The sequence below is a fragment of the Beta vulgaris genome, chromosome 5 (genome assembly GCF_026745355.1).
Source record: "Beta vulgaris subsp. vulgaris cultivar EL10 chromosome 5, EL10.2, whole genome shotgun sequence".
Lineage (NCBI taxonomy): Eukaryota > Viridiplantae > Streptophyta > Magnoliopsida > Caryophyllales > Amaranthaceae > Beta > Beta vulgaris.
The window spans coordinates 18452955-18463801 of NC_079206.1; the positions used below are offsets into that span (position 1 = coordinate 18452955).

The window sequence follows — 10847 nt, forward strand, 5'->3', positions numbered from 1 at the left end:
TCGCCAAATGCTATTTGGGGATATTTTTCTTTCCTGATGATAGGAAAGTGATATGCCATGTGTTTAAATTTTCTTGCTTCACTTTGTTGATGATGGTTTCTTGTATATCGGTTGGAAGCTGATATATATGGATGATTAGTTCAAGTATGAAGAGCTTGGAAAATTGTTTTACGTATTGTAGGTAGAGTATGGCTTTCGGTTGTTTGAGTGAGGTTTTGTGATAAGTCTTTTGTAGTGTGGGGAAAGTTTGTTGAGTAAATCTTGAACTCCTTGTGTATGGATTTTTCTTTTTTTAGTGAAATATAAGTTTTTGGTTATTTCTTGGAACTAGAAGATAGTAGAGTTTTCAGCTTCTGAAATAATTAAGAGTAAATAATATTGGAAAATAATTAATTAGTAAAAAAGTAACTTTTTATGAAAATAAATCTTTTGAAATTGAAGAAATATTATTACAGCATCCTTTTGACAAATTGGGGCTGACTCATTTGAACAACAAGAAGTAGACTCATTATCTGATTTTATTTGAAGTAGATTATTTTCACTATGGTCCATAAGGTTATGATATGAGGAATTTTCTAGTGAACATAAGGCTAAATTTTTTTGTTGAAGGTTTGAATCATGACAACATAATTCATTGACCTTTTGTTTTAAGTCACATTCATTAGCCTTATGACCTACCCGACCGCATTTACATCAACAAATTGGTTTTTTGGGATCTATAATTTTCTTTGGTGGTTTTGTGAATTTTGTTAAACCCTAGTTTTGGTGATGACAAAGGAACAAAGATACAAACTAAGTATTAAACGAACAAGTTGTTAAGTGAATGAATTTTCAAGGTATCACCAAAAGCTGCAAAGAGAATACTAAATCAAAGAAGAAATTAAGTTGGATCTTAAAGACTAAGTGAAGATGCTCAAAGAATTGGTACTGGAGAAGCATTGGACCAAGAAGGCCAAAACGAGACTTTTTGTTTCTAGTTCCAACATAAAGGAACGAGTAAAAATGGTAAGGAACTATGGCAATTTAGAATGAGAATGAGCATCTGTTCGTTTGTAAGGAACAAATGAACTGGCATTGTCATATTAAGTTAAAGGAACTAATTATTAACAGGTATTTAGATATATGATGAAGCAGTACAACGATTGATAATGTCGTGTGAGTGATTTATGCTTAGATTCTAGGAAGTCGTTTTATTTAACTAAAAATAAGAATTTAAGGAATATCTTTTTAAGGAAAAGATTTTATTTTTATAAGATGATAAAAATCCTTTATAGTTTTTTAGGAAATTATTTTTAAAGATAATATTTTGGTAAAAGGATTTTATTTCGATTTTATTAATCAAAATATTTTTTAATTAAATCAAAATTTTGATTTATTGCCTAAGTGATTGCTAAATTTCAGGAAGCAGTAAAAGATCCATAACCCACGTTTAACAGAGATTATGGAGATCATTGGTTTCAAAGAGGAACATGTTCCTCTAGTTAAGGAACATCATGGGAAAATATTTTTACCACTAATATATGATCTAGTCCCACGTTCTAAGTTATCACTGCTATAAATACTAATGTCTAATTAAGTTACAATTTGCGTTTGACTAGTGATTTAGTGAGCTTACTAAGTAAAGTGTATGTGCCTTCATTCTCTCATAAAAGCCATTTGTTCTTCACTTTCTTACTCTATTCCACTAAGCTATTATTGATCATTGTAATTTTGGTTTTGGAGGTAAGGGGACTTTGAGTGAAGTTTCGTAAGAGATAAGCTTTGAGTAAAACGAGTTAAAGTGAGAAAACTTCAAGTGAAGTTGAGAGGAACAACTGTTAAGGGAACAATTATTCAAGAACTTGAGTTTAGCAACTCAAGGGGTGGCCCCTGAGTAGTGAGTAATATTAGGTTGTAACAAAGTTGTTTGGCCTAATTAGTGAAAGTGTTGAGTTTAAAATCCCTAGTGGCCAAGGTTGTTTCTTCTTGTTGGGCCCAAGGAGTTTTTCCTTGTAAAAATCCCTTGTGTTCCTTTAGCTTGTCTCTTTTTAATCATTCTCAGATCAATGGTTCTAATTCATGATCCATGATATCATTCTTTAGCCAATAGAAAAATAGAATGACCTAGCACATGGATTGATAATCTTATATTCTTATAATCTTTAGTAATTCTTTTGTTGGTTTAATAACTTATAGTCTTTAATACTTAGGCAAAAAAATTATTATTTTAATATAATTTAAAATTTTAATTTTCTTTATTGAAATTATTATTAGTATTATTTAAGTATAACAATCGTTTATTAATTAGCATAGTATAATAATAATAATTATTATTATTAAATTAAAGTTGTGAATTGAGTTTTTTAATTTTAATTAATCTCCTTATAACGTTACTTATTTACCAATCTATCACTTAATTAAGTAATAGTTTGATTGTATTTATTTAAGTGAACCTATAGTGTAGCATTACATTGAATTAGCTAACCGACTTGCAATGATAAATTTATTGATTTCGTCCGGTAACAACTTGTTTCAATTGAATTAGATGTTTTTAGTTACAAAATGCATTTCACATAAAGACAACACTACTACGAAAAAAAAGGCCAAAGAAAACCATCTATAAGAGACCAGTTGGGGTTACGAACCCGTTTCTTAAACATATTAAACCATTGATTATTCAAAACCAATCTCTTAAGTTTAACTACTAGACTGATTGATAAAGTTGTTGTGTGATAGGAGACTACACGTACATAAAATCGATTTCCTTAAAATATTTAAAATTTTAATTTAATTTATTTTCAAAATACGTAATACATGCTAGCTATTTATTTTTTTTGAAATTTTTTTTTTCTTCTTAAAGCAACAATACTGAGCATTCCTATAAAAAAAAAAAAAAAACAATACCACCATGCAATATTCTTCCCCAAAACCTCAAATCAGTAAACCACCCTCCCCATAATCCAAATTCTCCCAACTCCATTAATTGCCTCTTCTTCCTCATCACAATTCCACCTAATTACTCTAACTATTTAAGTGAAAAACATGCTTACAATCCGGTAAAACCTGACAAATTTCTTCTTCCAAAAGATCATCCAAACAAATCGCACAAACTTTGGACCCTTTGAATCTCGACTTTGGGAGAGTTTTAAGCAATCCTGAGAACCTAGATGATGAATTTTCAGATCCTGAAATAGGTTGTCATTGGTTTCGCCGGTGCCGGAGAGCTCATCAATGGCGAGGCGTGGAGTGTCGGTGATCACTTATAAGATCCTCACTTTGTCGATCGATCGTTCTTACTCTTTTCTTCTCACTCTCTGTTCTTGACTGATAATATTAATTACTCTGCCATTGTCGCATACTCGCATTTGTAAGCATTTCTGGTTATTTATATTTAATTATTATTTTCTCATGATTTAGATCTATTTGATGTTTTTTCTGTGTTTATTTTGATTTTTTTTTTTCTCGCTTTTTTTTCAATCTTATATGGAAGATCAATCAATTATTTTACGCTAATTTTTGGTGCAATTCAATTGAAATAGTAGAGTTAAATTTCATATAAAACCGCATTTGATTCATTTTTATTTCGTGTTCATTTTTGCTATAATACGACTGGTTTACTGATCCAATTGAAATTCTTAGGTTTTCATTTCATTATTCTGCATTGACCGTTCTCAATTCATTTAAATTCAATGTCAATAAATCGCGTAGTAATTGTAGGATTGGATTGGTTTCTTATTTAGTTAGTTGATGGAAAAGTTGTTGATTTATCGTCACAAATGATGTTGAATATGATTCTAATATAACTTCTGTTGATATGGTCGATACTTGTTGTGAGATTAGGGTTAAAAATTGTATCCTTCTAACTGAGACTTGAAAGCCTTGGACCTGTAGCATATTCTTGTCAGATCTCATAGGAGCAAAGGGAAGGAATTAAATTATTAACAGTGTGTTTGGTTCATTTTTAGTAAAGGAAAGAAAGGGAAGAGAAAGGAAGGGAAGAGAAAAGAAAAGAATGGAAGAGAAAGGAAAAAAACCTTAAATTTTCATGTTTGGTATAAATTTTCTCTTTCCTTCCGAATTCCCCGCTTTTGGGAGGAAAGGAAAGTGAAATTTTATTAAAGAGTATTTCCTTCCAATTCCTCCCATTTCCTTTCACTTAATTTTTTTTTTAATAAACCAAACATTGGATAGTAATAAATTTCCTTCCACTTCCTTTCTTTTCCTTCCAAATCCTTTCTACCAAACAAACTGTAAAATAGTTTTACTTCACATAAAAAATAAAATAAAAATGGAACACCCCTTATTCTTATTATTTTCAAGTCTTCTTTTCATAGCTATAATCTTCAAAATTAACTACAATCCAACAAAAGCCAACTTACTTCTTACAAGAACACATGAGCCTTTTCTTTTAAGCCAGAACATAATTAATGAGAATGGATTAGATGAATTGGTGGATGTATGTTATGTATTACTCTTTTGCTTCATTTTTGTCCCTTCTTTCCTTTCTTTATGGGGGGAAGGGGGAGATAATTTTTTTTCCTCCAATTGCTCTGAAATCCTGCATTCAATTGTGTCTACTAGTTATGCATGCGAGAACGTCGTAGGCTTTATTAAATTACTGGGTCTGCCTCCAACTTCATATCATGTTTGTGACTTCTTATATGTGTTTGTATTATGGGGCCATAGAGAAAAAGCCTTTCTAAGAGCACTTGATATTTGCTTATTGTTTCATAATGAAACTTAAGGGGATATCCTAAATATATAATAACGTGGTCATGTTCTGTTTAGAAGAGATCTTGTTGTCTCAACATTTTGTAATATGATACATTAATTGTGAAAAGCAGTTTGCAAATTTCTGTTGTTTTTCAGTTTTCACTTAGCTAAATTTCTGGTAGAGGTAAGAAGCTGATAGGCTGAAAATAACAAGCTATTGCATAAAATCGAAGGTTGTTTATTTTGTGAAATCTCAGTATCGTGTTGAAATAAATATTGATGTGAAAAGTAGTTTGCAAAATTCTATTGCTTCTCATTTTCAGATTAAGAGTAAGAGTAAGATTGTGTAAGAGTAAGAAGCCAGCATGTCTCTCATTTTCAGATTAAGAGTAAGCGTAAGATTGTCTAAGAGTATGCAGTGTTGTTCATGGTTCACAAAGCGGACTGAGATGTTTTATCTTTTTCTCCTGTCTTTCTGTTTGCTAGTTAGGATAGTGACTGGTATCCTTAAATTTGATAGTTGAAGCTTGACAGTAATGCAATGGCCCAAGAGATGGGACTATTTATTCCCTATGTTGGCGGCGTCGACCGTGCTACTATTTTGCTTCCTCCCTTGGAGACCTTATGCATTGTTGAAGAGACTTGTGTAAGGGACAAAATCGTCAACTCGCTTTACACTATTACTTCACAGATGAAGAAATATGATCTTTTTCAATCATATTTTCCTATGCTTAAGGTTACATTTCCCCTCTTATCTACTTCCTATTGTTCTACCACTTCATTTTTCTCTTTCGCTTATATCTAATATTCAATATCAGAGGTTGGCTTCTGGTGAGTGGTTTACTGCTCGTGTTTCTTCATGTGGCTTATTCTATATTGCTTACCCAAGCGCTCCAGAAAACATTAATGTTGAGTTAAGAACAATGTACAGCCAATTGTGTCAAGATGACATGCCTATGGTGAGAAGATCAGTAGCCAGCAATCTTGGCAAATTTACAGCCGCCTATTTGAAGGCTGACATCATGTCTATATTTCTGGATCTCACACAAGATGGTATTTTCACTTTATTGCACAATATTTCTAGATTTTGATATATATGAAACTAGTTTTCACTTGCAGAGCCTGTAACAATTGTACAGTACAATCGATAAGTCTAGAAATGATAGATTCTTTTTCTGTGAGGTGCTTGTTCTAAACTTTTAGTCATATATGGATCGAGTATGACTAAAGCTTTGCTCTCTTTAACTTACATAAAACCGGTTATAGTAAAATCGGTTACCTTTATTGCTATTAAACTAGACATCTTTGTTTTAGATCAGGATTCTGTTCGTCTATTAGCCGTTGAAGGTTGTGCAGCCCTTGGAAAGCTTTTGGAGACTCAAGATTGCATTGGTACACATTATTCCTGTAATTGTTAATTTCTCTCAGGTATGGCGAAAGAATAGATATGGCATATTTAAGTATTCTTCCTAGAATTACTTCTGTATTCTTGGTGGGATTAATGTCTTTGTGAGAGAACTTCCTTGGTGTCAAAAACCTTATTCTTAGTGGGGAAGGTTGCGTTCAGTATTACCAACTTCTCGAGCACTTCATAACGTAGAGTGGAAACAGGATTGCAATATGCTAGTAGTATAATCAATATATTCCTATATGTTTTACTTTTCCACATTTGCTATGAATAATTAGCTCAATATATCAATTATTTGGTTGTTTCAATGACAACAGTTAGAACTTGGTTATGCTACCTAGTGGAAGAAACGAGTATCATTGTATACACTTAAAATTAACGAAAGAGTAGTTTGATAGAGAAGAAAATTGGCAAGAGGATGAAGGGGACGGAGAAGCTTCAATTGTGCAGTCACTCGTTCATTATTCCTCTCATGAGCCAGTCTAAGTTACATTTCCTTCACCTTTGGCAGGAACCTGTATGGCATCTAGTTGGAAATTACCATGTCTCTTTAAAAATCCTAGTCTTGTCAGAAAGTTGTATTATTTCTTCAAGTGGAGTTAATGCAGTCTCCAAGGAAGTAATTTTTGCTTTGACTTGTGTTGCATGAGTAAAAATCTCTTTTGGACTTGACCGTGATAGATAAATAGATATAGCATCAATTTCCTGAGCATGAAATTTTCTTGTGCTAATACTGCATTAATCATGTCTTTCAATTGCTAGATTTGGTTGTGGAAAATGGGCATGACATCTTCGGTATTCCTATTGAAGTGAAAAGGGACCTTTTGTATTGAAGTTTGATCTTAATGTTCAGAAATGGATGTAGGTTAATAGAGGAAGTTATGTGAATATGGTTAAGTTTAAACTGTGAAATGGATGTAGCTACTAAGAACGAAAAACTAGAAACTTAAAGAGTAAGTGCCCTTCAAATTTTTGACAGATTGAAATATTGATAAACATGGCCTATATATTAAACTTAAATCCACATTCTATGATAATGGCTGACTTTTTATTCATCTGTTGTTTGCTTAGGTCCAATTCACTCCCTTTAGCATCATCCGTGGCCCACGGCCCCTATAATGCAAAACTAGGGAAAAATTTATAGATAGTTAAGATTAGTTCTTGTGAAATGTCGAGATTAACCGGAGTTTCATCCATGATGAGACTGTAGACCTTCTCACAGAAAAAGAAAATAGGAATCAGTTTTAGCGATGTATTGGCTTCTTGTAGTTGGTCGACCTTATTATTAGCAGTATTCTCATCAAAAGATATGATGTTGAAGCTCTATTCATAATTAATAATTAAGCAATATATGTATTGAAGTTTTTACTAGAGAAATTTGTTTAACATATTCTAGACACGAGCTGAGTGATACTTTGCTAAAAGTAGTAGTGTATTTGTTATTGTCGGCATAAAGTGTGTATGGGATAAACTTACGAAGACCATAAATGAGCATTGCAAAGGATTAAAGGCAATATTGCTTCGGACTTGGTGGAGTTATCTTGGAATTCTATCTAGATGCCACTTAATAAGATTTTTTGCTAAACTTGAATTCTAATGGTAATGGTGATGGGTGCAACTAATGATGAAGATAGCTTTGCTTTGTCATTTCAAAGCGAACTTGCCACATATAGTCTTTCTAATCTTAATACATCGAAGCCATATATTTCTATGTAGATCAATCATTTTTTTACCCCGTCGGATGATCTCCACGAAGATTTTGTTGTGGGAGAGTGGCTTATTGTTTAGAAAGGGATATTTTGCTCTCAAAAGTTGTTATGCATTCTGCCGTTTGCTGGGTTTTAGAGCTCCAGATATTCATATCCTTTCCCTTGCATCCGGTAACATTCCTCTCTATCTATTATCTATTGATCATCTATATGAAACATGGTCCGAAGTGTTAAGATTCCAAGCTCGCATTTCTATGGAGAATGTGAACCTTTGTGTTTCATTTCCTTCCCCTATTTAGTGGTCCAAAACCAGGAAGCTTCACATCATTATACTGTAGTTTCAAGAAGGGAGTCTTGTTTATAAGCATTGTATACCTGGTTGAACCCACCCTTTTACATTTGTTGTGGACATTTTGTAGTATAGCTAACTAAACTAGTCATGCAGGGGACTCAAAAGTGAAGTCAGACTTGTTGCCATATGACATATGTCATGTTGGTGGCATCTGGAGTCTATGGGTGCAAATGTTGATTTTTTAGCTGCTGCTACATGATATTTAAGTTTCTTAATATTTATTTTTTCTTGTAACAAACCATGGTATGCACTTCTCTTAATGTTTTGGTATCCCGATAACAGCACTAACAGTGTTCCATATCTTTCATACTTGGCAACAACACTGAAATATAGTAGTAGTTAGTTACCACTCTCTTTTTTCCCCTCTTTTTTACTTTTTCTCATTTTTTGGTTCCCTATCCATCTAAACATATAGAATAGAGATTATCTGCGCGACTGCTAGACAAGGATATATATATATTGTGGGCGAAGCTTGCGTGGATTTTAAAGAATTGCTCAGTTGGGGAGATCTAAAGGAATTGGCTTATGCTATTATAGATACTACTATTGAGGACAGCTTCCCTCCTATCCTGTACACTTGATATATTCATTTCTTCTCTATATACGTGAATTTGCTGAACGGATCAATGAGTATGTGACCTAATCATAGTATATTAATATTTACAGTTATCCTATTATCAATGTCTTCATCTAATTAAGTGAAAATTTCTTAGAGGTATTGTAAAATTTAGCATGGTTCATCGAAGGATACCAAGTAATTGAAAAAAAGAATCCTCTAAGGTGGAACAAAATACAGGTCTGAGTAATAAACTAATAATATATCTAAAAATATATTATATGTAATGACACATTTGAATTGAAATAGTTATGTCAGTTGTTGATTTATTCGAACTTTTTCATGACAGTGTCCTCGTCAAGCTCTGGGCTCCAAGGATTGTGGCTATTATGTTTGTCGTTACATGATTGAAACTATAGCAAGTGGACGACAATTAATTCCTGATAAGGTAACTTCGTCACTCATTAACATCTAATAATTTTTTGGGATTGAAGAATATTTGTGAGGAACGAGAAGAATGTTACTGTTGCTCATACTTCATTTACAATTGCATTTTTTTTAAAAAAACACAATTAAAAGTCTGTTATGTAAAGTTTGTGCACACATAGTTGATGTTCTTTATCTTTTATGTACATATGACCCGCATGTCACTTGAGTCATTCATGCTCTTACCTTGTTATCTCTGTATGTGTTGGTTTTCGAAACAATGAGATTATTTAAGAAGTTGGTTTTGTGATATGATTATTGACGTTAAAGACATTTTTTTTTTGTCTTTATTGAATTGGTGATCCATAATGTGTTTGAAGCACATCAGATGTGAGGTAGAACTGTTAGACTACCTTCCATCATGAATTAGGAGCTAATACCTTTACATGATATGAGTTAGGAGCTAGCCTATATGATATGAAATAGGAGCTAAATCATTATCTAACTTGCTCTTGAAACTTATAAAATACATATTTATACTAATTTTAATTATAATTATCTGAAATTATTTTGTAGTACTTTCCAGGGATTCCTAGCATTTATTCCCAAGAGATTATTGACGATCTAAAAGATACGTGGGTGAATTATTTAAACAATCAAACACAAGATGATGGAGATTGAAGACGATGATCAAGTTTAAATTGTACATATTATTTGATTATTTTAGAATTTTAAATTTAGTAGCTAGCATTAGATTATAGAAACTTTATATTAAGACATTATGAGAAGAAATTGATGCTTTGAATAAAATTGGTTTTGTATATAAATTAAATATAGAAAGTATTGTTTTGACATGAATAAAGAAGGCAAGAATTTATATTAAATAATATTATTGTGGCTATTTATAAATTATTATACAAATCTGTCAAAAAAAATTTAAAAATAAATTATTTTATTAAAAAAAGCGTATATACAAGGAGCCGCAAATACATGATTATGTATGTATATTGTAACATTTTACTTCAAAAAAAAAACGTAGATAGACCTAAGAAACTGGTTGTAGTTAATAAATGGTTTCAAAGGGTAACGTAAGGAGAATGATTTTTAATGTCAAATGATCTCCTAACTTCTTTACATATTATATATATACTTATCTAAGAGATTGGTTTTACCTTGTCAACTGGTCTCTTAAATAACTAAAGAAATCAGGCATTATAATCGGTCTCTTAACCTAGGACACCTGTGAGATGAAGATGTGTTATAGTCTGATATCCTAGGCCATTTTCAATCGATTTCCTAGGCCTTTTTTTTTTGTAGTAGTGCAATTAACTTAAATAATCTTATAACTTATATTGATATATCCATTAATCTTATCTAATAACATCTTTTTTCAATTCAATTAGATGATTTGAGTTTTGTAGTAAATTTAACTTAAATGATCGACTTAAATAATCTTATATTAACATTTAATGTCTTATCACTTTATCAATATATTAATAATTATTTATGAACTTGGCAACAATTAATAATTCAAAGGGTTACTAGTTATTATAAGTCTAAGAAATTAACTCACTAAGTGTTAAGTTATCATATGATTTTTTAACTATTTACTATCTAATAAGTACTTGTTAGCCTATTTACTTATGATTGTTACTTGTTAACAGTTAACTTATTAACTTTACTTTTTAATAAGTTAGAGTGTTA

General features: G+C 31.6%; 1 long non-coding RNA gene across 8 annotated transcripts; it reads left to right on the top strand.

Moving 5' to 3' along the window:
• Positions 1 to 2505: 2505 nt before the first annotated feature.
• LOC125497549 (uncharacterized) lies at positions 2506 to 10030 on the top strand. 8 transcript variants are annotated; one of them, XR_008969378.1, is made up of 5 exons: positions 2512 to 5428; positions 5511 to 5745; positions 6007 to 6120; positions 9067 to 9165; positions 9720 to 10030. It is a non-coding gene; the product is annotated as an uncharacterized LOC125497549 (long non-coding RNA). The 8 variants fall into 8 exon arrangements; XR_008969379.1 differs by having other exon boundaries at positions 2506 to 5428; positions 5511 to 7980; XR_008969377.1 differs by having other exon boundaries at positions 2506 to 5428; positions 6007 to 9165.
• The last annotated feature ends 817 nt before the right edge of the window (positions 10031 to 10847 follow it).